Source organism: Gadus chalcogrammus, chromosome 2 (assembly GCF_026213295.1).
Source record: "Gadus chalcogrammus isolate NIFS_2021 chromosome 2, NIFS_Gcha_1.0, whole genome shotgun sequence".
Lineage (NCBI taxonomy): Eukaryota > Metazoa > Chordata > Actinopteri > Gadiformes > Gadidae > Gadus > Gadus chalcogrammus.
The window spans coordinates 24,480,339-24,504,411 of NC_079413.1; the positions used below are offsets into that span (position 1 = coordinate 24,480,339).

Genomic DNA, 24,073 nt, shown 5'->3' on the forward strand with positions numbered 1-24,073 from the left:
CCGGTCCTCAATGTGTAGGGTGAGGTCTATGAAAGCTACTCTGGTCCTCAATGTGTTGGGTGAGGTCTATGGAAGCTGCTCCGGTCCTCAATGTGTTGGGGGAGATTCAGTAGCTGCCCAGCACAGGAGCGGGCAGGGCGGAGCCAGCTTGATCTTGAGTAAGCTTGGTGTCTAAAAGTGGCATAAGGTGTTGGAGCATTAGCCTCTCATAGAGCTCGTAGGTGATGCAGAGGAGGGAAAGGGGTCTGTAGCTCTTTGGGGAAGACCGGTCCTTTACAGGTTTGGGAATTGCGACAGTCTTGGCCTTTCTCCATACAGGGTTAGGGTTAGGGTTAGGGTTAGGGACAGTCTTGGCCTTTCTCCATACAGGGTTAGGGTTAGGGACAGTCTTGGCCTTTCTCCATACAGGTGGGATGGTTTTCTGTGCCATGCATGAGTTCAGCATTTCTGCCAGCCAGGTCTTCGCTTTAGGTCCCAGGTGCAGTATCATCGATGGTGGCTGACTGGGGGCTGACTGTTGGCTGACTGGGGGCTGACTGGGGGGTGACTGGGGGGTGACAGGGGGTTGACTGGGGGGTGACAGGTGGCTGACTGGTGACTGACTGGTGGGTGACTGGGGGGTGAACCCTGACCGGGGAACCAGAATCCCACTATTTCCACTTATGAGTGAGACGTTGCCTGGAGATGTTTAACTGGCCGGTGTCCATGCGGTGTCTTTTAGCATCATTATTTTGTTTGGATGTGCATTCTAAGTTCATGGTAGATTTAATGTAATAGAACATGTTTTCAGAGAATTATAAGGATCACGTTTGTGTTTGCGTGTTGTACCTGGTACCACAGCGATGTGAAACAGCTCCAACCTTAACCTGCTTTAAATTCCTGCATTGGCAGAGTTGTGCTGGGAACACTAATCTATTTTCATTCTCTTTGTCTCTGTATCTGTTACGCCAACACATAGCCCCTCCCACACACACACACACACACACACACACACACACACACACACACACACACACACACACACACACACACACACACACACACACACACACACACACACACAATGTGATCTTGCTTGTGGATCATTCTCTAAACGTCGGGATGCTCTGGAGCGTAGCGTCTGGAAGCTCATAATAATGTTGCCTTGGAAACATGGTGAGAAGAGGAGTTTCAGTGTCCTTGGAGGGCCTGATGGAGACTTCTGAGGGTGTGTGTGTGTGTGTGTGTGTGTGTGTGTGTGTGTGTGTGTGTGTGTGTGTGTGTGTGTGTGTGTGTGTGTGTGTGTGTGTGTGTGTGTGCGCGTTTCTGAGAGAGTGAGGCTGTGTGTGTGTGTGTGTGTGTGTGTGTGTGTGTGTGTGTGTGTGTGTGTGTGTGTCTGTGTGTGTGTGTGTGTGTGCGCGTTTCTGAGAGAGTGAGGCTGTGTGTGTGTGTGTGTGTGTGTGTGTGTGTGTGTGTGTGTGTGTGTGTGTGTGTGTGTGTGTGTGTGTGTGTGTGTGTGTCTGTGTGAGAGTGAAGGCCAATTTCCACCAGAAGCGGCAGGGAAGCGAACCGGTCGCCGAAAATAATAGGAACCATTAAAGTAAATTTAGGCTATTCCACTGGATACGGCACCGGCACGGCACGGAACCGTCCTCAACGGCACGGCACGGAACCGTCCCCAACGGCACGGCACGGAACCGTCCCCAACGGCACGGCACGGAACCGTCCCCAACGGCACGGCACGGAACCGTCCCCAAACCGGCACTTCGTTTACAATACTTGCCTCTTCTATTTTTGAAAGTTGCTGGTTCACAGCCGTGTCTCAGGACACTTCTAATCAGACAATTCTAACCAATCAGTTTGCATTTGCTCATGAATATTCATGAGCTGCATGACCCCTATGCAACCCCTATGCAATTCACAGGGTATTGTAATATTACACAGTCTATCTATGGTATCAATAGCTAATCAGTGGCAAAGAAGAAATTAAAGTCTGCATCGATGCCTCATCTATTTTCTAATCGCAAGTACCGTATTAATGGGTTATAATATTGATGTGTAGGGGTTGATTATTACTTGTGAATAATATTGTATGAATCATTCTAATCATAATATTTTTTACCATTCATATAGGCCTATTCTAATGATGCACGTCTTGAACCAGCCGGACGGTGATAACGTGGTCTGCTTAGTACCGGGGACGCTCTGTCTGGCTTGTTTTTATTCAGTATTTTTTATATTTTTCACGAATGCATTGAACATTTTGTTAATTTTTTGTCTATAGTAGTTTAGCTAAGTTTACCAGTTCACTTTTCCCTATTGTAGGTGCGCCAGTTTTCTTTTGTACGTGTGTTATGTGTGGAGTCGTACAGTTGCTTGACAGTTGGTGGACCCTGGTGCGTTTTGACCGCTGCTGCTCACCGGGTTTTGGCCACCGCTGCTCACCAAACACTGGCGCGTTTGGCTGCCGCGTCTCGCTCTGAACATTATTTTTAACATTTTTTTTTAAGTTCGTTGGTGCTGCTTTCCTATTTTTAACAAGCTAGCTACCTACTTTTTGACCAGCCGTCTCTGCAATTGGACTTCGGCTACAGGATCCATCGCTGTAACCTGGTCGAAGGTAAACCCGGGCGGGCTTCGACCTGTACAGGAAGGGTTGCGTTGGCCCTCGCTCTGGCCGGACCGCTGCCTTCCTTTCGAGCCAACCCAGCTCCCATCTGGCGGACGTCTTTCATTGCCGCTCAGTTGAGGGTAGAGATCCAGGCAGTATTCCACCTGTCTCTGTGCTGTTAGCCCCTGGCTGGCTGGGACCGATACCCAAGCGGGCTAGTCTCTCCATCTACCATGCTGTGGTTGATGAGCCTGTTCAACTGTCTGCCTCTTCGTCTGTTACAGCCACCATACACCTCCAGCAGCGTTTGCTTCTTCACAGCCTCGGCCATGGCAATTCGCTACTCAACCATGCAGCTCCGCCAGCTTTTACCCCAAATGCCTCCTTCCACTGAACTCATCACCACACTTAAAGAATTCTCGACTTCTTCTCCGTCCCCATTACATTCACCGAGGCTCCCACCGTAAATGTATGTACAGTTCCACTTCCATAAGCAGTATTCCATCGCTGTGGTCTGATCGTAGTTCACACACCGGCTCCCACACTTACTCCTCGCGTCATCACAACAACACACGTTATCAGAATGACTCCAGCATGAAACCTTTCAGCCTCCACTCAATCCCTACTTCCGCTCAATCAATTTCAAAATAAAAGTACCTAAAACTCGCCTTCAACACAAGATCCCTCAACAATAAAAGCCTCATTCTTTCAATTTATCACTGACAAGCAACTTGACCTCCTCTGTCTAAATGAAACTTGGCAAAAACCCCTGGACTACTTTGCACTCAACCAAACTACCCCTGTTGGATATTCTTACCTGGACAACCCACGCTCTGAGGGCAGAGGAGGGGGTATTGCTGCTGTTTACCATCAAGACCTCCATCCCCACCCACTCTCCATCCCTGCTGCCCCATCATTTAAACACCTGGCTTTCAAACTACCCGGCCCCAAACCACTCATAATTTCAATCATCTACCGCCCCCCCAAACCCAACCAATCATTCCTACAGATCTCTCTGAATTCCTCACTACACTATCTTCAATCTCGCGATCTGTTTTACTCCTCTGTGATTTCAACCTCCACATTGATTCCCCGGAATGTAAAAATGCTATGGACTTCCTGGACCTACTCAACTGCTTTAACTTCACCCAACACATCAACTTTCCCACCCACAACCATGGGCACATCCTAGACCTGGTTTGCTCCACTGGCCTCCACTTCCACAATGTCTCCAGCACCGACCTCTCCATCTCTGACCGCCTGCCAGTGGCGGCGCCAGGGGGGGGCTAGGGGGTGCTAGAGCACCCCCTAGATTGGCCATAGCACCCCCATAGCACCCCCAAGAAAATAATGGTTTATTTATGTTATTTAATTTCATTCTGAGTTCTTAATAAAATGTATTGTGTGATAATAATATTTTAATCACAAAAGAAATAACAGATTGAAATAAACAGATTGTTCACGTAGCACGACACAGAAACGTTGCGTGCGTGAACGTGATTGTTCAATGAGTAGGCTAGTAGGCTAGTAACAGTAATCCTGGCGATCGGTCAATTTTAAGTCAAGCGTTCACAAAATCACGAAAATGGATCGGCTCTTTTTGAAAGCATTTCTGACTCTTTGCCTGTTTAAGTTAATTCTATCTGACATTCTAACTGCCGTCTTTAGTTAGAAGTGTATTGAACTTGGTATGTTTAGTTTAATTTGTCGCTCATGGTAGTGGTGACCTGGTAGTCATCTGGCGCAAACTTTAATCCACACACTGAAGTAAGTGAAGTATTTGGGATTACGTTATCTATAACATGCTGCATCCATTTTGACCGTCGGAGATGAACGCGGCTTTGTGCGCGTCCGTCAGAAGTAGCCTAATGACAATAATACTACGATCGATTTGAATGGCGCTTTTTATGTAGGCCTACCCCAAAGACCTGTTAGAGAGCAAACGTGTAAACATATGTGACGATATGGTGGGGAGGTGTTGTAGTAGAGAAAAATGCGACTCATATGCTATCACCCTAATTTCATAGCACCCTCAGTAAAACGCCGAGCACCCCCATAGCACCACCAGAAAAAAATCTCTGGCGCCGCCACTGCCGCCTGCCATCACACTTGTTATTGACATTAAACTTAAATCCATCTGTCCAGTTTCTCTCTCCAGGTTCACATCAAACACTCGTCAATGTCTACAACAACACACTGTCTACCTCCTTCATCAAACTGGCCCCCCTGAAAACTTAAACCGTCACTTTCACTCACTCAGCCCCCTGGTTCACCCCGGAACTTCACAAACTCAAAAAACAACTTAGAGAACTAGAACGACTAAACAAAAAACCGGTCTCACAGTACACGCCCTCGCCTACATAGAGCACATGCACCTCTACAAATCAGCACTCAACAAAGCCTGTTCGGTCTACTATTCTGGCATCATTCATTCTGGATCCTCCAATCCACTCACTCTTTTTTCCACCATAAATAAACTACTCTAACACCAGGATAACATCTCATCCTCATTCACCCCGGAGAAATGCAATAACTTCCTATAATTTTTCCACTCCAAGATAGAAATCATCCACAACCAGCTTGCCACCTCCTCTGCCACAAGCCTTGACTCAGAACCTCCACTTCCTTCGACCCCTGACCACCGGCTTTCCATCTTCTCACCTATAACCACAGAAGACCTCTCAAAAATACTCTCCACCATGAAATCTTGTATCGTGGACCTACGGACTTCAGTGAGGGTTTCATTCCGTCGATACGAGCAGGTGTGCGCCTGCAGCCAGAGGGGGCGCCGAAATACCTATTCCCCACACAATGTTATGTCGTACTTCATTGATGACCGCTACGCAGCGCATTCTTTTTTATACTGCTCGTGGCGCCCCCCATATGATTTGCCGCCCCCCACAAATATGCCGCCCCGGGCGGCTGCCCGGTTCGCCCGTGCCTAAAACCGCCACTGATGCCTTGTGACGTGGCGTTTGATCGGTACATTTCGGCTGTGCATGTATTTTGCTGTTTCAATCTAATAGTAGGTCTATGAGTAATATATCGATAGTAACAACTGTTTTTGGTTGCGAAATGGCGCCAGCTGGGCATTCCGTGGAATTGGATGTGTTTTAATAAAACGCATCCAATACACGAAATGTCCACTGGTGGCGCCACTGAGGCTATAGTAGACTTACGATGCTTTTAGCATCCTACGAGTACACCTGGGGGTATACCACGAACCATGCTGAACATACCCAGGCTTTCTTGGGAAAACCTGGCTCGACAGAGCCGCAACTCGCAATCAGAGTTAAATGGTACCACAACGCTCACTTTAGATTCAATTAGTTGAACCAGGTTTTCCGCTTTAGGTTCAATGCGCGTTCACATAAAATGGGCGTTTCTCGTGTCATTTGACTCACCCTTATGCAAAATAAATTGCGCGAGAGCGGTGTATTTCATCCAAGGCGAGCAATGTATGATTATGAACTCCTACGAGGAATTCAAAGTTCAAATCACAGCCAAGGGGAACACGGTTACCCATAATATGGCTAGGGGGGCGTGCTGGCAAAAAATAGCCGACCGTGTTAATGCGTAAGTGAAAAGATTCTGCATATTGTCAAAAAAATATTATGTATCATCATCCCTTTACCCCCATATATGTGGGCCCCCATGTTTGCTCCTACGAACATGGGGCCAAGTCAAAAATAAATATAAAAATATTATTCACTGTGGTAGGTTGTAAGCATCCATTTGAATAATTTCAGGTGAATCTAGCCTATGATTTATTTTTCCAACTATGGAGGTGATTTTTCTTAACAATTCTCACAGCTATAATATGAATTTGTAGAATAAAAAATGCCTAGGCCTAATTGTGTCACTGACATAGCGGTTATATAAGGGATAATGGACAACACGGCACTTGACTATAGGTTAATGTACGTTGAACGTGCGGGGCCACCTTCAAACTTGAAACACAGACACTGCGCAACACTAGCCGCGTTTACATGGCACATCTGATCCGCAATAGATCTGTTCCTAAAATGTGATCCCTATGGCAGTAACAAAAGTGTCTGTCATGTCTCTCGCGCACACCTGACACATCTCTGGACCGGCGGCGACATAATGGACGTCTTATCACTATTTGGCATTGTGAATTTGATTTTAATGAAAGCCCAGCAGGAGAGAGCTTTTCTCTGCCTGCTCCTTCAATTAAGGAGGAGGACAGCTACGTCCGATCTTTATATTTACCCCCACCTCCGCCGCAAACAAGAGGAATTTGAATGCGAGTCCGCAGCCAAGACTGGTGGGAGAGAGTGGTCTCTACAGTTAAGAAGTATTTTAACGTTCAGCCTGCACAAATTCTAGTAGTAGCCTACTCATTTACAGTTATCTCGGACGCTCGCGGACACTACGATACGCGAACACGTCATTAATAAACACCCATGTCCCGTCCCTTAGCAACTGGACACGCTTACCGGACGTGAATCAGGCACTAAATCCACTTTCCTTGACAGCGGTAAAGTTCGGTGTGCATAAAAGTACCAACGGAGCTCAGTGGACCGATTGCGAACTACTGCAGCTGCTCTAAGTTAAACCCCAATCTGTTCGGAATAAGTGTATACATGTCGATTAAAACGGACTACACCACCTCTTCTATTCGACATAGAATTCTATGCCGAACAGATAATTGTATTCCGAATGAGGCGTATATATGATCATTTTCTATTCTGCATAGAAATCTATGCGGATCAGATGTGTCCATGTAAACGCGGCTAGTAGGTGCACGGCTTCTTTGTGTAGCATTGACTACATATGGTCCAACAAGGAAGATCAAATAACGAATACCCTCTGATGAGAATCTGTGTCTCTCAAAGAATATCGTCAGACAATGCCAAGGGATCGGTTCTGTCCCGAAAAACCCTCTGTCTCCAGAGAGACGCCTGTACGATAAGTGCGCCGAGGTCCACGGGAACACCCACAAATGGTGACGCCATTATCGGAGTCTAGGAAGCTGTGCACGCCGATATAAATAGCCGATCTCCGGGTAGACTAAGCTGAAAAGCTGGTTGCGAGCGCAAGTCACCATGGTGATACAGCGACGCTTAAAGAGATCGACTTTCGTGGTACAGCTAACCCAGGCTTTCAGCTCAACATACCTCGCTAACCCTCTAATCGAGCTTCGTAGTACAGGCCCCTGGAGTCCTCGTTAGCTGCGAGCGTTTTCATGGCGTTCGTTACCAACGATGCTTCCACCCTCTTAGTGTTGCCTATTGTTGTGTTATTTTTTCCCCTTTTGTTTGAGTGTCTGTATATTCCTTTCTTATTTGTAAAGCGTCTGAGTATTTAGAAAAGCGCTATAAAAAAACGGATCAATTATTATTATTGACGTGTCCGTAGGCCTAGCGGTTCCAGTGGGGATGCAGTACGGAATACAGCCACTTCGCTGTACTATATTTAATTAATAAATATTTCTACCCAGAAATGATATACGGGGCTAATTAAACACAGGGTCTGTGATTAGGATGTCTGGGTTCAGGGTCTACGTTCAGGGCCTAATCGAGGCAGGGGGATGTACGTTGTTAAATACATGAATAGGCTTGAATTTAGTAGTAAGATGGAGGTTTCATATTTTTACAAAATGGATAATGTGAACATTACTGAATAACAATCATGTATATTAAATGTATTACAGGAGTTTAGCTTAACATTAACCAAGTTAAAAGGACAATTAAATGAACCGCACCAAACATGTAGAAGTCAATGTGGGATTTTAATATCTAAACAAAAACACTTGACAGAAATTGAATACAATTTTGTAAAGGAAAGCAGAGGAAAACATTTTCCCAAATGAATCTTTTCAAAATGTCACCACCATTCCGAAAGGAAGTGAAGAGGTTTGTGTAAAAGCAGTCCTCCCTGACCAGCTCTGTCCCTGACTCTAAACCCTGACTCTCAACCCTAACGCTGAACCCTCTGAGGGCAGGAAGACGCGCCTTCCGTGTAAAGTTTCGAACCACAGAGAAGGAAGAAAAGAGGAAGCAGCAGAGAGTAGTGAAGTAGTGAGGTTAGTGACAAACATGAGGGAAAGGCGTGTGGAAACACACGGTTACATGTGGGGTCAAGAAGATCACTCCCACTGGAGGTCATTGATCCATCAGCCTCAGACTGCTGAGCTCAGCAGGTCTTCTGGAGGACGAGGCGCAGATGAACTGAGGAGACGGGACCAGCAGGATGTCAGGATCAGGGCGGGTTTAGCTCAGGTGTGTCTACCCCCGACCAAACAAGATCAGGTGAGGTTCAGCTCAGGTGTGTCTGCCTGGACAAAACAAGGACATTGATTAGGTTCAATATTCAAAAGATGCAACATTATCTGAACCAAAGACAAGTCATTAAGGAGCAGGCAGGCTTTAGGGCGCCTTGCTCAAGGGCGCATCCCTGTATTCTGAGGACTTGAACCCGGCAACATTGGTTGAGAGTTGAACCCCCAACCCCCAACCTAGTCCACCATGTCCAGATAATGCAAACTTATAAGGAAACCTTGATGGTAGAGTCCTGGTTGTCCTCTGGATTTGCCTTCCAGATGTACGGCTTCTCCATCAGTCCTCCCGATTCCTGGTCTGGTTACAAACGTAATTTGTCTCTAATGTAAGGTAACAAACACAGGAGTAGTTTGTCGCTAATGTAAGGTAAAAAACACAGTAGTAGTTTGTCCCTAATATCAGGTAACAAACACAGTAGTAGTTGGGCTCTAATGTAAGGTAACAAACCGTAGTAGTTTGTCTCTAATGTAAGGTAATAAACACAGGAGTAGTTTGGCTCTAATGTAAGGTAACCAACACAGTAGTAGTTTGTCTCTAATTTAAGGTAACAAACACAGTAGTAGTTTGTCCCTAATATCAGGTAACAAAGAGGAGTATTTGGGCTCTAATGTAAGGTCACAAACACAGGAGTAATTGGGCTCTAATGGCGCGTAACAAAGTAGCTGCTGTAGTTTGTCTGGTTAACAACCACAATAGTATGCCGTAACTTGTACTGGACAAACTAATCCTGCGTAACAACAAGTCCACTCTGTTTATTTTATGCAAACTTACGAGGATCTTGGTTGGTAGAGTGATGTCGTCCTCCAGAGTCTTGGCTCCTCCATCAGCCAGAGTCCTGGTCTGGAACAAACAGCGCAAGTCTGGCCCTAAAGTCTGGTAACAAACATGTAGTTTGTCTTATTTTTAAGCCCTTTATTTCCAGTTTGTTTGGTTAATACAAACTTACAATCCTTGTTGATAGAGTGATGGTCATCCTCCAGATTCATGGCTCCCCTACCAGCTCGCCTCCGCTCCAGAAACACGTTCTAGTAAGAAAACACAGCGGTAGTTGTTAACGCATGTCAAAGTAACAGCTGTATTTTGCCCTTTAAGTCAACCATGTAAGTAAACACAAACTTACGAGGAATCCTTGTTGGTCGATTCCTAGTCGTCCTCCAGCGTCTCAGCTCCTCCAGCAGCTCTCCTCAGACAGAGTCCTGTCTGGAACAAACAGCGGAAGTTTTGCTTCAACATGTGGTAAAATAGATGTAGTCGTCTGGTATATATGGTACAAACGCCGGTAGTTTGTGGTAGCAGTATCCTACGAGAAGTGGCAGTGAGTGTGATGATCACTTCAGAGTCAAGCTCTATCTACCCCACGACAGACGTCCTTCACCAGGCAGGGCCTCCACCAGCTCCTCCACCAGGCAGGGCCTTCAGCACAACTCCTCCATCAGCCATGGGTTCCTTGTCTGGTTACAAAGACAGTTGGTCTCAGCAGTAAATCACTTGGGGACGCAACAAACCCCACCTCCTGCATTGGAGGTTCACTTGTAAAATTGAAGACAAATTTAAACACTTCCAATTCGACAACGTCTACAGATTGTCGCGTTCAGCAATTCATCCACTACCGTCGTAGCAGCACTAGTAACATTAATGGCTCATATGTCTCTTGCATAACCCCTGTATGAATTAACTCAGCTTGGCACAGATTTAAAGTCATAAGATGATCAAAACCAGACCTAAACTACCGTGGATTTTAGTGATTCAGAGCTTGGTGATGGTTCCCCTTTGGTCCGGTGCTGCAGGCCCCTGGGGCCTCATTGCAGAAAAAATCCTAACTTCTCATCCTAATTTAAATTAGGGACTCAAAGATAGGAAAAATCTGTTGGCCGTTTCCTATCTTATTTTTGGCATCCTATCTTATTATTCTTAATTCTTCCACCAAATTCAAAATTAAATGTCTTTGCAGGCGATAAAATTAAATTAAAATACAAATGCAACAAATTATTATGCGGTCTCGGTAGCAATCACATTTCTGTGATCATCTCAGTCTCCGGTCCACCCTGGCACCACAAGCCTCCGGACCCCAGCCTCTCATTTCAGCTACAGCAGCAGGTTTATATCAGCATTTGCCCAAAAATAAACTTAATTGACTCATCCGAAACCGAGTTACATAATTAATTGAACTATTATTTTATAACTCAAGGCTAGAAAAGACTTGAGACCAGACATGAGCATGCCGTTCTTGGGAATGAAGACAGAGCAGTCCACAAGTTTAAAGAAGTGGTTCAAGCCATGCATTTAAACTGACCTAAGAAGACTACTCACACACCAGAGTACTGACCTGTTCTGGAAGACTTCTGACAGGAGGTGGAGGTCTGGCTCCGGGTGAGGAGGTGAAGGTCTGGCTCTGGGTGAGGAGGTGGAGGTCTGGCTCTGGGTGAGGAGGTGGAGGTCTGGCTCTGGGTGAGGAGGTGGAGGTCTGGCTCTGGGTGAGGAGGTGGAGGTCTGGCTCTGGGTGAGGAGGTGGAGGTCTGGCTTTGGGTGAGGAGGTGGAGGTCTGGCTCTGGGTGAGGAGGTGGAGGTCTGGCTCTGGGTGAGGAGGTGGAGGTCTTGCTCTGGGTGAGAAGGCAGACACCTTGGGACAAACTACACGTTACCTTTTTAACCTTGTACAGTTCTAGAGTATCTTCTACTGTAACATGTGGGAAGGATGGCCTTTATTTTATGTTTGATATTATCCAGTTGGTAACTCTGCACCAAAGTCGTTGTTTAACGTCATTCCATTGGGTAGGGTTTAACTTCTGTGGCAATTAATGACAGCAGATATTTAGAAAGTATAAAAGCTGAAGTAACAAAGAACACTAAGCAGTATCGATACTAAATCAAATATACTCAACCAGAATCAGGTGCTGGGTTCCTCTGAAGAAATGTCAAATTATCTTCCACCTTGAAATGATTTTCAGCCTTCACTGATGTCAAAAATGGGCCCGCAAGTAGAACGCTGTTTTGTACGCAGTGAGAGTCCCGTCACGTCATCGTGGTTAAAAGTACGGCGCAACCATGATAAATCGTCAAGGGAGACCGACTGAAAAAAAAAATTCTGTTGGCAACGACTCGAGGTTACGCAAATACAATCCAGAACGTTCCGCCAGATTCCCTCAGGGGACTCCCGTCCAACTAACAGCCAGGTGGTTTCTTATGGTTGTCAAGACTACAACGTTCTATGCTAACCATTGGAACTAAATCGATTGACCGCAATCAGAACCTTCCACGGCGGGAAGCACAAACCGTCCGACTGGAATCCGAACATTCCGGCCGGAACCAACCAAAGAAAAAACAGAACCAGCGCCTCACCTTGAGCTGAACGGAGGAAGATCCTGAAGTCCAGCGATGGTCTTCATTAAAACACAGCCAACAGACTTACCTTGAGGAGATCTGTTTGTTGCTGTCGGTCATTACTACTATTCAGTGTACTTTACATTATTATGCACCCAGTGTGTATAAGTTATATCACTCAAAACCGTACGAAGAACCAAACTACCATGTACGTCCCACAACAACTTTAAACATTAAATCCTGGAATCATTCAATACAAAACAGTGTCTACATTTTACAATTATCTAGATTATTCAGGGTACAAACCATACAGAGCAAATCTAAACGTTGAGCTCACAGAGAGCCGACCATAGCCCTGCAACGTCACCCTGACCGCCTCATCACCAAATCACGCCAGCCAGCCAACACATGTACAGCTCCAGTGAGAAGCGGGCATCTGAGTGAAAGGACTGCCCATAATAAAAAGAAGCCCAATTCCTGAACTATCCAACCATCTTCATGGTTTAAAGATTTACAGACTTGACATTCCATTGTGTTCTAATAACCTTTGTCTCCTCCCTCGTTACTTAAAACTCTACATCTCCATCACTAGAATGTTGCATTGTACTCATGGGGGTGTGGTCTGAGTGAGCAGAGATGCATGCTGGGATACAGTGCCGTCTGAAGTCTTCAGTTCTATAGACACGCTCCTCAGGAGAAACCAAGTGTTTGAGAATCTGTCGTGACATCAGTTGCATGAGCTGGAATATCCTTCAAGATGGCGCCAGGATTCTCAGAGGAGAAAGGCCAAGAAGAAGATGTAAGGGTTCTTCCTCTCAGCCAGTGGAACACAACAACGGTCTTCATCAGAGTACCATGGAACACTTTGAAACATCCTCCCCAGTGAAGGTTTCCTTACCACCTCAGCTGAAGAGCACAACTTCAGCTCGAAGAGCACAACTTCAGCTCGAAGAGCGCACTAGCTGGAGTTCCCGGATTGGTTCTGATTTAAGGGAAACAATCGTTCAGCTAGTCCTGTCCGAAACAAATAGTTCATCCTGAGAAGACGTGCAACTGAGAGCAAGACAAGATCCACAGGGCTCTCCATCAATCCAGCCAGGTAGGAAGAGCCGTCTCATTACAGGTCTGAACGTCATCTTGAATATCCATTTAGGTCCCTTTCCAACGTCAGACTCCTTGTGGAATGCCTTTAGATGTCCATCCTCCATTGATCCTGATTGGTGTATTCCTAGTTTGAAGTCACTGATCTGAACACGCCCCTTTTACACTTGATTTGGATACTCTCCTTCCTGCCCAGTGTGTTGGATATCACTCCGGAGCATTGCTCAGGGCTCTTCATGTCTACTGGAGGCCCTTAAGTAAATGTGTGGCCGTCCATCAGGTATGATTTATTTGACCATTCCAATATCCCAAGCCAATCACACAGACCCTTGTATGAACATTATCACTGTCAAAGCAAGCCGGACACACACGCACGCACGCACGCGAACCCTAGTGATGCTCAAAAATCATCCATCTCATGTCAAACCCAAACACACACACCACTGTGCCATAAAAGGCCAAACAATCATGCAGGGTAAAAACCTCATGCCAATTAACATTCCATCATCCCCCCCCCCAGCTTTCCTGCCAGGGCACCCAGAACAGAACAACCAATGTCTCCAGAGACGTTTACTTATGTACAACATTCTTCAGTGGCGTCCCACATTGGTGATGGATTATGCTTGGCGTCTCCAAAATGTGTCCGAGGTTGATTCAACATCTCTGAAGTCATGTCTTTGTAGTCCAGTGGTTTCCTGAATGAGGGGCCTTCACAAATGCAAACAGTACAGCTTTAGTCAGCCGGATGACAGGAAGGAGGTCATCTGTTCAGAAGACAACCCAGTGGAGGGGGGTGGCTCTTGAGGAGCAGGATCCATCTGGGGATGGCCCCAAATAAGACCTTCATGGAAATGAAACTGTTCCTGAGGAGTCACGATGCCTGGAGGAGACTGTTGAATGTGTTCCATGGTTCTCTGTGTCAGACTGAAGCTGTGTTTTGGTCGTTGAGATGAGGAGCCCCCTCATCTCCCCCTGGCGTTTCTCCTTCTGAATCCCTGAGTCCATTTTAAAGAACATTCCAGTCCATGTCACTGACGTCACGACGGTTTCTCAAACACTCGGTTTCCCCTGAGGGGGCTTGTCTACAGACCTGTAGACTTCAGACAGCTCTGTATCCCAGTATGCACCTCCGCTCACTCAGACCACAGCCTAATCAGTAAAGCAACACAAAGATGCAGAGCTCAGGAGAGTAGCTGGAAAGAAGACTGATGATATCAGAACCCAACCCATTACTCCAGCTTACAACAATAACTTGGAGCCTGTAACCATTTTAACAAATCATTAAAACCAACATAAACCAAACACCTAAGTAACCCATGAACCAATAAAACATCCTTAATACTCAGATCAACTATCAGGAAACAGGCTAACTCACCAGGAAGCCAAAATACATCAATGTGCCCAAGAGTAATGAGAAACTTATGACTTACAGTTTGCAGTTCATCTTCATGGTTAAGTTGGGATACTCACAGAACTGCAGTTAAATATCCATGATAGACCTTTGAAAGAAGGAAGGAACAGTTTACTCATGGTCCCCAAACTTGGGCACTGTCCCACATCTACCATCTCCATTAAATCAGATAGGCGAGCTGCGGCAGGTGGGCTAATTAGTGAAACTCAACGCAGGTTCAGCACCCTCTGGTCGCATTTGTAACAATGAGAGGCTATTTCAGCTATGTATTTGATCTTAAATGACCTCCCTCATTTTAATTAAAGGGATGAGTCTGATTTAGATTCATACTTCAAAACGAAAAAAGTCTTCATTCAATTCACCTTACTATGCACGCGTGTGTGCGCCTGTGTGTGAGAAGGAAGCTTTCAAAGGGACACACACACACACACACACACACACACACACACACACACACGCACACACACACACACACACACACACACACACACACACACACACACACACACACACACACACACACACACACACACACACACACACACAGCTCCCCCAATGAGCCGGGTTCCAGGTACGAATCACACGTTAAGCAAGGTTTAAGCCGCACTCTACAATTATTGCATACATGTTAGACAGATTATACTCACGGTCTCTAGGGCCTCCATGGGCCTCGAGTCGCTCGCGGACCCGAGCGCTTCCTTCTTCCTCGCTCCCGTTCCTCCCAAATGTCAGTCCTCGTGCTCCTTTTAAAGTGTCTTCCTGGCTGTCCAGCCAGGTGTCTCCCATCTCGCTGATTGGGGTTCAACGGGCGCTCTCCGTCGCCGGCTGGTGGATGACGGTAGTATTTGCCATCCAGGATGAAACCTTGGGTCCGTCTGTGAAGGAATAATCAATGGATGTGAGCTGGAATAACAAATTTGAGGTATATTAAATTTCCTTTGTGTAAGTTTCACTCAAAAATTAACATATTTTCCTGAAGATGTTACTGAAACACATTGGTACAACATGTACTAGATTAATAATATGAAAAACATACCACTATTTCGGGAGCACTAAATGATGTCGCCTCACTGTCATGGACCCATACAATTTTATCAATTGTATCAACATACATTTTTATAAAACTTCTGATGCAAAAAAATCAACAGGTACAACATGTACTAGTCGAATACTATGAGAAACAGACCACTATTTCGGGAGCACTAAACTATGTTGTCTCACCTTCAGGGACCCATACATTTTTATAAAACTTCTGATGTCCAAAAATCTTGTTGTTCTGATGCAAATTTTTTTGCTAATTTTCAGTTTAAAAATAACCGCTGGCATTATTCGATCAGCTGAGGGTTTTTTCAGTGCCATAACAACGTGAGCTAATCAATCTGCCGACTAAAACATGAAGCAATTCAAGAAGAAGCATACATAGAATCGTCTTGGTCAACTGTCATTCAATAGACATCTGACAGATTATGTCAGATGTCCCATCTCCTTCTCAAGGACACGATGAAATAAGGAGACAGCAAATACACGCGTTTCCCCTGCTTTGAGAGAATATTTGATCAAATGGATACCACCTATGAATAAAATTAATAAAAAAAGATTACTACTGAGATAAAAACATATACAGGGTGGCAGTTAAGCAAGCAAACCATGGACTAAAAAAGAAGCAAACTCTGAAATATCCGACCAGTGACTCACAAATCGATTGACAATTTAGGTGATGGAACTACTCTGACGTAGCCTACACCGGCCAACGTCAAAAGCGCAGCACTCAGGATAGACCAAACTGGAGCCATGAGTCTCTGTGAAGGGGGTGCAGGACGGCCTCCGTTGACCTACAGAGTGGGGGGCTATGCACGTTTTAAAGGTCCCATGACATGCTATTTTATGTATTCTTTAATATAGGTATTAGTGGGCAACTAACACAGTATTCAAAGACGTTCCCGAAATTCAGCCGTGGTGCAGAGTTACAGCCTACACCCTCAAGGAGGAGGGTGGGGGTGTGGCCCTGAGCAGCTTGCAGCCACGGTACCATGCGCTCTGTTTACAGTAGATGTATCGCAATGGCTAGGCGCACACAGCCTTTAGCCGTGTTCTGTAAATATTCTAGAACCATAGGCGTCGATTACGGGGGGGACATGTCCCCCCCACTATTTGAAATACGAATTTTGTCCCCACCAGTTTTAAAAATGTGTAAAAAAATAAATAATAATAAATAAATTAAAATCCCCAAATACTCAACCGAAATCGTCGAGTCTAAAATCATGCGATAGGCGCGCTCGAAGACATCATTTATTAGATAGGCCTACCTAATAAACCGTTGGAACACACAAGACCGGAAACCATGGCAACGCCGGTAAACAAACCCCGACTCCCGAGAAGCCCAATCCCTATGAGATCCCTGCGCTACGGCCATCCGGAGGCACACAGAGCTTTTGGTCGTGTGATATTATATATACAATTATATTATATCATATACTATTATATATAGAGCTCCGAGAGTCGCAAACGGCAACAATCACTTTCTCCTCCATGCTGCAGTACACCCCGGACTGCACTACGCTGAGTTTGACGGTTGAACGCTGATTGGCTGTTACGTTACACATGTCACTCAGTGGCCACGCTGTTGAACGCTGATTGGCTGTCATCACGCAAAATTCGTGTCAAAGTTGAAATTTTTAGCGCCACAAATCCTCGTGAACGCGCTTGCTTGTGCACGGCGAAAGTGTGCCGCGACAAATCAAAAATATTCGCTCGATACGCGTCTATACGTTCACTTTGTATGGGATCTTGTCGTCGCGTTTGGTGTGAACGCACTGGAGAAGTTTCAAGACAGACAGCCAAAATTGTCATTTTTATTCAGAAAATAGCCGGTCCTTTTGCTTCCTATAAAAAGCATGTTTGTGACACTGGATAATATCGATATGGATACGTCATCTAGCCTGCATGTGGAGGGCCACATAAGGTAAGAAATTGGTTTACGTAAACTTTGCTGCAGGTTCTGTTTGCTCGTGAATCGTGATGACCTGGCCAAAGGTTACCAACGGTCCCAAGCGATTGTGATCTGATTCTGGTTGGTGCTCCAGTTAGTATGCATTGTATATATAGATTGCAGCTAATAGCAGCTACACACGGTGCGATTGCTATGCCAATGTGGTTATAGTTGGTTTTGTCTGATTGAGATATGTGCCGACTTGGAGCCTGGTAGGCCTATCCTGACATAAATATGTTCTCACATAACCTGTGTGATTATCCTAAACTGAAGGGGATTTTATTTGCGGACAATTTTCTTATGATGTTGTAACGAGTGAAGTCTATATTGGTCCTTCGCAAGTGTTTACTGGTGGTCAGGATTTGGCAGATGCAATTCTCCTCTGGGTGCTTGTATTTCTTCTTTTTTTAATGCAGCATAACGTATGCTACCAGCAGCCCTTGTTCGTCTTCAAAAGGCTGATGCTCAGTACCTCGTTTCATTTCGTACCCCCTTTACAGTCTGGCATTGTTTGTCTGGTAAACTCTGTCGATGTCAAGATAAGTGTTAAATTGCCAACACTGTTCTTTGTCCTGTGTGTATTAGTATTAGGCCTACATATCCCGAGCCAATACCCTGGTGTTTCCAACGCTGTTTTGCAAAACAAGTCAAAACACAAACTGTGGTTTTCAACTTTTATTGTTCGAATAGGATCTTCATAGGGCTGGCCCGAATGCCATTTTTCAGGCTTCGAATACTCGTTGGTTTTTCCGAGCGAATATTCGAAAACTCGTTCCAGAAAAAAAACACCATCAAAAACAACATTAATAATCCTTATATACTCCCTGGAACCGATTTTGACAGTATCTGCATATTTTGTTGAAGATTTAATAGCTTTTGAACGTTAATTAGTAGGCCTAAGTAGGTTGAAGTTCCTTAGTTTTTCCCTGTGAAAGCGAACAGCTGTTGCTCCGTTCCAAATCAGCTGTTCTCTGTCATCTCAGCCCTTACGGGAGCTTTTCAATTCATCCTGGAACGTGCATCTTTTCAGGGAATTTGTACAATAAATCCATAACAAATACCGAATATTGATTGTCTTATGTGTCCATATTATATCCATTATATTGACCGGGTATTCCCAAGACGCTCACGCTCTGCAGCAAGCCAGTCACAGCTTGGCGTGGCGCTGTACAGCGAACGTAAACAAACAACTAAGCTAAGGTTTTAAGTATTACTTTTCCTCCAGAGATCCCGCTAATGTTGTGTTATAGAGTAAAGGGAAACAAGATATCTATTCTTCCTCCACCTCTCTCGCTTCTCTGCTTGGTGTCGCTGACGCTTATAGTTTGCCTCCCTCGCTCTGGTAAAGTCGTGGAAAAAAGCTCCGAATACTGATTTAAGCTTCAAATACTAATTTTCCGAACCAGTATTCGAATATTCTAATAATTTCAACACCTGACAATGCACTGTAGAGCATATTGTAATGCAGCGTTGAATGGATGAATAGCTTACATAAGGGTACCCAGCACTTTTCAGACCACACTCAAGCTTATGGTTATTGTCCCCACCACTTCTAAAAACAAACTGACGCCCTTGTCTAGAACACACGGGAGTCCTGGAGCTCTATATCTAAATATTATCAAATAACCTACATAGATATCTATATCATATAATATATATATTATCACGGCCAAAAGCTGTGTGAGCCGATTTTATGAATCTCAAACGACCGCGTTGGGTTCTCAGACGTTCCTGGTTCTTCAACGTCCTCATCAATGTGAAGTAGACTGAACCACGACAATGAGGAGAAAGGGATCGTTGCCGGGCAGCGCTTAGGCAGCTCAGCGGGGCTCAAGCGCGAGACATTCGCCGCCAACAATCCCTTTCTCCTCCATGTCGTGGTTCATGTTCTTGAGGGAGTCAGTCAAAGCCAAAGTTCCTTCCACCCAATTCATTCTCAACCTTGGCTGAGATAACCCCCACTACGAGTCTCGTAGTAGAAATACCAGAGACGAGAGTCCGACGGTTATGCGCCATAACACCAAAAGCAGAACGGTTATCCAAATAACAAGGAAGTGTACAACACTTGCGTTACAGTCCTGGAGCTCTATATCTAAATAATATCATATAATACATAGATATCTATATCATATAATACATATTATCACGGCAAAAAGCTGTGTGAGCATCCAGACGATATTATGAATCACAAACGACTTTGTCGGGTTCTGCGACGTCTCTGGTTCTTCCACTTTCACATCAACCTGAAGTCGACTGAACCGCGCGCTGCCTGCTGCCGGCTGCCCGCTGCCGGGCGATGGTGCCTCGCGGCATCCGGCGGCATGTCGCAATTCATGTACTTCAGCGAGTCAAAGCCAAAGTTCCTTTCCCCCAATTCCTTCTCAACCATGGCTCAGATAACCCCCACGACAGTCTTGTTGTGGAAATACAAGACACGTCAAAGAACCGACAAGAAACACTTGCGTTACAGTGTGTGTATTCACACACACACACACACACACACACACACACACACACACACACACACACACACACACACACACACACACACACACACACACACACACACACACACACACACACACACACGTGGCGCTCGCACGGTCGAGTCTCATTGGCGGGCCAACGTCTCTGGGCGGGCCAGGCAGAGTAAGGGGAGGAGCTTAGATGCTTGATGACGTCCTAAACACAGACATTCCAAATCAGCGCACTTGAGCCTCCGTTTTTTCAAAGGCGAGCAGAACAGCTAGTGCTCGTTTTACACCAAACGCAAGTTTTAGCCACTGGGGGACCATAGGCAGGCTAGGGGAACTCATATTTATGTTAGAAAACCTCATAAAGTGAGATTTTCATGTCATGGGACCTTTAACTGAATTGAAGAGTGGAAACTAAAAAAAGAAACACCTATCTCCGGAAGGCTGTTGCAATGAGGAACGCCACTTACATAGTCCCTGTGTGTGTGTGTGTGTGTGTGTGTGTGTGTGTGTGTGTGTGTGTGTGTGTGTGTGTGTGTGTGTGTGTGTGTGTGTGTGTGTGTTTGTGTGTGTGTGTGTGTGTGTGTGTGTGTGTGTGTGCGTGTCTCCATATGAGACCCTTCGTTGTCCACCGTGTAAACATCAGCTCCCAGATGCTCCGTGTTCTGTGTTCTGGGGGGGGGGGGGTACCGTGTTCTGTGGGGGGGGGGTACCGTGTTCTGTGGGGGGGGTACCGTGTTCTGTGGGGGGGGTACCGTGTTCTGTGGGGGGGGGTACCGTGTTCTGTGGGGGGGGTACCGTGTTCTGTGGGAGGGGGGTACCGTGTTCTGTGGGGGGGGGGTACCGTGTTCTGTGGGGGGGGGGGAACCGTGTTCTGTGGGGGGGGAACCGTGTTCTGTGGGGGGGGTACCGTGTTCTGTGGGGGGGGGGGTACCGTGTTCTATGGGGGGGGGGGGTACCGTGTTCTGTGGGGGGGGGGGGGGTACCGTGTTCTGTGGGGGGGGGGGGGTACTGTGTTCTGTGGGGGGGGGGTACCGTGTTCTGTGGGGGGGGGGGTCCTCATCAACACTGGTACAGGCAACAGCAGAGTCCTCTTCTCAACAGTCAGCCACTTACTTCAGCCTCCTAAATCTCTCCCTCCAGACATTTCCACCACCCAATGCACTGCGTTCCTTGACTTCTTCAGCTCTAAAATCAACACCATTCACCAACAACTGGCCTCATCTCGCACCCCCTCTGATGACCCACCCTGGATGATCACCTCTGGCCAACCTCTCATCTGCTCCCTCTCTGACTTCACCCTAGTAACAGAACAGACCGTTTCAGAACTCATCCGCAAAGCCAAAACCACCACCTGTCAGCTCGATCCTCTTCCCACCTCCCTTGTCAAAGCATGTCTTCCGTCCATCTCCCCCATGATCACCAACATAATTAACTCCTCCCTCACTACTGGTACTGTACCCCCCACTCTCAAGCTGGCTGCCATCACTCCCATCCTGAAAAACCTGGTGCTGACCCAACTGACCTTAACCATTACCGGCCCATCTCCAATCTCCCTTTCATCTCCAAAACACTTGAAAGGGTGGTTGCCGCACAACTACAGTCCCACCTCGACACTAACAATCTCCACGAACCGTTCCAATCTGGCTTCCGTCCAAAACACAGCACTGAAACAGCCCTAGTCAAAATCACCAACGACCTCCTCCTTGCAGCCGACTCTGGATTACTCACCATTCTCATCCTCCTCGATCTCAGCGCAGCATTCGACACCATCTCCCACCCTCTGCTCCTGGACCGCCTAGCTGGTATTGGGATCACTGGTGCTGCACTCTCCTGGTTTACATCCTACCTCACCGGCCGTCAACAATTTGTTCAACTAAGCAACCACAAGTCTGGGTGTTCAGGTGTCTCACTGGGTGTCCCCCAGGGGTCAGTCTTGGGTCCACTCCTCTTCACCACTTACCTCCTCCCGCTGGGCACACTCCTCCGTCACCATGGGGTCCATTTTCACTGCTACGCTGACGACACACAGGTCTACATCTCCACCAAACCCACTGCTGCCATCCCCCCCACTTCCCTCATCACGTGCCTGGAAGAGATCCGGAGCTGGTTGAGCAGGAACTTCCTGAAACTCAATGGAAACAAGACCGAGGCCCTGCTCATCGGATCCAAATCCACCCTCACTAAATCACAACACACCCCAGCTCCACTCATAATTATCGATGGATTCCCAGTACCCTTCTCCTCCAAAGTCAAGAGCCTCGGCGTCATCCTGGACAACACCCTCTCATTCGCACCCCATATTCACAACATCACCCGGACTGCATTCTTCCACCTCCGCAACATCGCCAGACTCCGCCCATCACTGACCCAATCCAGCACTGAAATCCTAGTTCACTCATTTGTCACATCACGCATAGACTACTGCAACGCCCTCCTCACCGGACTCCCCACCAAACTCATCAACAGACTGCAGATCATTCAGAACTCAGCCGCCCGGATCATCACCCGCACCAAATCATCTGACCACATCACCCCTGTCCTCATTCAACTTCACTGGCTCCCAGTACACTACCGCATCCAATACAAAACCCTACTCCTCACCTTCAAAGCTCTCCACAACCTAGCCCCCAGTTATCTCTGCGACCTCCTCCAAGAATACACTCCCTCCCGCTCCCTCCGCTCAACCTCTGCTGGACTACTATGTATCCCCACATCACGACTCACTTCAATGGGTGCCCGGTCATTCAGCTGTTCAGCACCCAGGCTCTGGAACTCCCTCCCCCCACACATAAAACAGTCAGACACCATTACAACCTTCAAGTCACAACTCAAAACTCACCTGTTCAAACTCGCACACAACGTCTAACTGATCACTGTTTTGATTGTTTTTTTTGTTTTGTTTTGTCTTGTTTTTGTTTTATTTATTTCTTATTGCTTATGTTTACTTATTTATTTATTTATTTATTTATTTTTTCCACAATGTCTTGTTTTTTTTTAAAAATGTATGATGAATATATGCTCTGTAAGGTGACCTTGGGTGTTTTGAAAGGCGCCTCTAAATTAAATGTATTATTATTATTATTATTATTACTGTGTTCTGTGGGGGGGGGGTACCGTGTTCTGTGGGGGGGGGGGGGGGGGTACCGTGTTCTGTGGGGGGGGTACCGTGTTCTGTGGGGGGGGTACTGTGTTCTGGGGGGGGGGGGGGTACCGTGTTCTGTGGGGGGGGTACCGTCTCGTAGCGTTGATGAGCAGAGAAATAGTTAGCCAAAGACATTGACGTCCCTAAGCAATCGAATACGCTGGGGTTGATAAGTTACCGGACTAATTGCGGAGTGGTACGAAAGACGTGAATCAGAGGCAAAAAAGCAGTCAATTATGCAATCACTTATCAAAGAAATTATTGACCGCCGAACTTTGCATACTTTGCACATTTTAACCTTTAGTATTGACCAACCAAATCCAAGAATGGCCCCTGATTATGACATCCATCCTGTCTGTACCTAAAACAAACCCGTAGTGAGGGATCAATTGATCATCTTGGTTAAAATGTTTCTGCTGCCACCCAGAGGTTAGGGTTAGTACTACAGTACAAACTTGGAGTGGTTTTGGTTTAAGTTCACCACCACTCATGTTCTTGCCACCACAGTCCAATCAGAACCAAGAGGAGCAGAAAGGTTCCCTCCCCTCAGTGTGAGGACCTGAGATCCTATTGGCTGGTGTGGTGACCTGAGCTCCTATTGCTCGGCGTGATGACCTGCAGTGAGCTCCTAATGGCCGGCATGCTGATCTGCAGTGAGCTCCTATTGGCCGGCCTGCTGATCTGCAGTGAGCTCCTATTGGCTGGCCTGCTGATCTGGAGTGAGCTCCTATTGGCCG

At 46.4% G+C, this 24,073-nt stretch overlaps 1 long non-coding RNA gene across 5 annotated transcripts; it reads right to left on the reverse strand.

Annotated features, from left to right (window-relative positions):
* Positions 1–8,345: 8,345 nt before the first annotated feature.
* On the reverse strand, positions 8,346–11,325 carry LOC130401823 (uncharacterized). 5 transcript variants are annotated; one of them, XR_008903886.1, is made up of 7 exons: positions 11,222–11,325; positions 10,250–10,346; positions 10,016–10,091; positions 9,842–9,920; positions 9,667–9,768; positions 9,113–9,192; positions 8,346–8,887 (listed from the first exon to the last, which is right to left on the reverse strand). It is a non-coding gene; the product is annotated as an uncharacterized LOC130401823 (long non-coding RNA). The 5 variants fall into 5 exon arrangements; XR_008903887.1 differs by having other exon boundaries at positions 9,667–9,735; positions 10,016–10,095; XR_008903883.1 differs by having other exon boundaries at positions 10,016–10,095.
* Between the last annotated feature and the right edge of the window lie 12,748 nt (positions 11,326–24,073).